Here is a 3872-nt window from a genome sequence, read left to right as displayed (position 1 = left end):
ACGCGGAGGCAGTGAGGCTGCAGGAAGTTCCGCCCCCTGGCGTGCGTGCGACTGGCAGCCTGGGATCCTCAGGGCGCCTGCGCACAGGGGCCCTACTTCCGGCCCTGGGAGACCCCGAGCGAGCCCCGGAGCACATGACTGGTTCTCGCCAACCCTGCCCCGCCCCAAGAGAGCCCGGGCCGGAAGGTGGCCGCCATGCCAGCTTGGACCCGTCACCCCTGAGAAGCCGGCAGTCCACCAGGCCCTTGTCCCGGGAGCCCTGCAGGTAGTCCGGTACCGCGGGGCCCAGCCTGTCCCGTCTCCCTGGTCTTCCTCACATCGAGGAGCAAGGCGGGCCTGGGAACACAGGGCCGGGGCTGTGCGGCCGTGGTCCCGGACCCTGCCTATCCTGCCTGTCCTTGGGGGAGCGTCCAGGACAGACCCCGGGGCCAGGCCTCTAACTGGGTTCAGCAGCCTCCGTCCCTGTCCCGGTCGCCCAGCCAGGTGGGGTAGCTGGAACCGCATGTCAGGTGGGAGTGACCTCCTGCCAGCCAAGGTCTCCCATGTGCCAGGTCCACCCAAGGTGGACGGGAGGGCCCAGCAGGACCCAGGGCCGGGTATCACTCCTGGGTTCAACAGGCTCTGTCCCTGTCCTAGTCGCCCCGCCTGGTGGGGGAGCTGGAGCTGCGTGTGGGGTGGGTTGCGGGTGGCCTCCCAGCAGCCAGGGGCTCCCGGGCTCTAGGCCCGGCGCAGGTGGACAGGCGGGACCTGCTGGACCTGAGGCTGGGTTGGGCCTGGCTCCTGGATTCGGCAGTATCAGTCCCTGTCCTGGTCGCTCTCACCTGGTGGGGAGCTGGGAGATGACCCTGTGTCTGCTGGGTGCTGATCTACTTGTGTGTCCGGAAGGGGGGTGAAATCCACGGGACAGGTACCTCTAGAGGCATGCAGGGGTGAGGGCGGCACGGCCCTGGGAGCTGGATGTCTGTGCCAGGCACACCTGTGGCAACAGGAGGTGACCGGACAGGGTCTAGCCCTGAGGAAGGGGGAGGTACTGCAATCCAAACCACTCTCCCCCACCGTCCAAATCCAGGAATCAGCAGCCTCTGCACCTGGGAAAAGCATATTGACACTCAGGCAGAAACTAAAAAAGTTGATCTTTTGGAGGTAGAGCAGAATAATGGTTACCAGAGACTGGGAAAGGTGGGGAGGGTGGGGAGGTTACTGGGGACAAACATATAGTTGGATAGAAGGAGTAAGTTCTAGTGTTTGATAGCACTGTAGAGGGACTATTTATTGTATATTTCAAAATAGCTAAAAGATAGGAAATGTTCCCCAAAAAAAGAAATGATAAATGCTTGAGGTGGTGGAGGGTATCCTAAATACCCCGACTTGATCATTACATAGTGTGTGCGTCTGCATGTATCAGAATATCACATATACTCCATAAATATGTGGAGTTATCATACATCAGTTAAAAATGTTTTTACTTACAGGAAAGAAAAATTCACCCAAGCTCTTGCGTGTACCTCCAGTTCATTATTTTCACTACTGTATTTCATTGCATATATTTCATTAAATGATGAATTTTAAAAACCAGAGAACACAAGTTGGTAACACAATTACACCTGGAATAGCTGAAAATGAGACATAACCCACTTAGTGATTGCCATCCTTCCTGTCATCCTCTGCTCAGTCCCCATTCTCAGACAGAGGCAGGCTAAAGTTCTTACCTTCAACAGGTCAGGGAAGGGAGAGTAAAGTACACGTGACCCTGTCTTAGGAAGCAGGAAGACAGAGGGAGGGTCTCCTGGTCCCCATTATTTTCCCGGCCTATTATCACCAGATCAAGTCAAGAAAGGAAGTCCTAACTGATTGAGAGATTCCCGGAGATACTGCCACTGTCCTGGAAGTCTCAGTCAGCCACTGGGCCGGAAATCTCCTCCATCAATATTTCAGCCAGAGCAACATCTGCCACTAGATGGCATCAAACTCCAGCCGGGATCAGGACAGATTTGGATGGTCCAGTAGGCTTGCCTCGTTCACTTCATTAACCCCACAGTAACACAGTTTCACGTTGTATGTGGTTGGATTTCTTGGAAACTACCTATTACATTACGGCAGAGTTTCATAGTCCTCTAATTTATCCATTCTGCTGATGATGGGCAGGCATTTGGATAGTTTCCATCCCTTGGCTATGAACATACTTGTACAGGTCTCTTGAAGCACACGTCCAAGTTTCTTTTTGGAATTGCTGTATCACAGGCAATACATATCTCGAAATTTACTAGATAATGCCATGTTTTCCCAAGTGGTTTGAGCCAATTTTCGCTTCCACCGTAATGTATGAGAGTACCTATAGCTCAACATTCTCATCAATAGTGACGGTACTAGTCTGTTCTCGCATTGCTATAAAGAACTACCTGAAACTGAGTAATTTATAAAGAAAAGAGGTTTAATTGACTCACAGTTCTGCAGGCTCTACAGGAAGCATGGCTGGGGAGGCCTCAAGAAAGTTACAATCATAGCAGAAGGCAAAGAGAAAGGAGTCACATCTTATATGGCCAGAGAAGGAGAAAGAGAAAGTGAAGGGGGAGATGCTACACACTTTTAAACAACCAGATCGCGTGAGAGCTCACTATCATGAGAATAGCAAAGGGGAAACCAACGCCCATGATCCAATCACCTCCCACCAGGCCCTTCCTCCAACACTAGGGATTACAATTCAACATGAGATTTGGGCAGGGACATAAATCCAAACCATATCATTCCACCCCTGCCCCCTCCCAAATCTCATGTACTTCTCACATTGCAAAATACAATCATCTCCTCTCAACAGTCCCCCAAGTCTTAACCCATTTCAGCACTAACTCGAAACTCCACAGTCCAAAGTCTCATCTGAGATAAGGCAAGTCCCTTCTGCCCATGAGCCTGTAAAATCAAAAACAAGTTAGTTACTTCCAAGATACAATTGAGGTACAGGCATTGGGTAAAGACTCCCTTTCCAAAAGGGGGACATCGGCCAAAACAAAGGGGCTACAGGCCCCATGCAAGTCCAAAACCCAACAGGACAGCCACTAATTCTTTTTTTTTTTTTCCACTACAAAATAATTTATTCAAACACACAGCTACAGCGTGAGACTCCTGTGTACAAGCACACTGATGCTCCTGACTACCCTCAACTAGAGGACCCTTTTCTTCCCTCTTGCCTTGCAGACCTCTTCTATCGAATCTTTCATGTACTGGATCTCCTTGGCCAGGGAATCTGCCCTCTCTTTCAGTGCCTCGTTCTTCTTTTCCAGGGCTTTGCACTCACCAGCGAGGACCTCCTACTCCACCCTCTTCTTCTGGTGATACCTAGTTCCTGCTGTTCTGTTTTTGCTCCATTTTTTCAGCTTCTTATCCAGTTTCTCACCCTTTACTTGTGCTGCTACCATCTTCTCCCCAGGAGGGTCATAAGGTTTGGGACAGGCAGAGCCACAGAGGACACCTGGAGATGGCAGGCTCCTACTCGGAGAGCCCCTGGAGGTAGAGGGGATGTGCTGGGGAGAGCTGAGATAGGACTCTGGGCTCATACAGATGCCACTATCATCATCTGAGGGAGTGACTTCCTCCTTTATGCACTGAGGGAATCATGGAAATGTAAGCAGTGAAGTCTGGCTTCCTATCTCCTTCAGAGATATCTGCTTCACTTCCCAGCTCTAGACTACAGGAATAATCTAGAGTGGAGGACAGGACCTCTGGGGAAAGGGGAAGAGGTTGCAAGAAGGTGAAGGGGGCAACCTGGTTGGGTTTTGTTCACCTTTCTGGGAGATGGCAAATCGGGTTCACCGTCTGAGGGGGCTCCTTATTAGTCTCCTGGACTAGGGGGACAAAGAGATCACACGAGTCATCCA

The 3872-nt window shown here is 51.4% G+C and overlaps 1 pseudogene; it reads right to left on the bottom strand.

Annotated features, from left to right (window-relative positions):
- Positions 1-3158: 3158 nt before the first annotated feature.
- Positions 3159-3870, bottom strand: LOC105538237 (annotated as a pseudogene).
- Positions 3871-3872: the final 2 nt, after the last annotated feature.

The sequence above is a fragment of the Mandrillus leucophaeus genome, unplaced genomic scaffold (genome assembly GCF_000951045.1).
Source record: "Mandrillus leucophaeus isolate KB7577 unplaced genomic scaffold, Mleu.le_1.0 Scaffold1879, whole genome shotgun sequence".
NCBI classification, from domain to species: domain Eukaryota; kingdom Metazoa; phylum Chordata; class Mammalia; order Primates; family Cercopithecidae; genus Mandrillus; species Mandrillus leucophaeus.
This window is presented reverse-complemented; position numbering and strand designations above follow the sequence as displayed.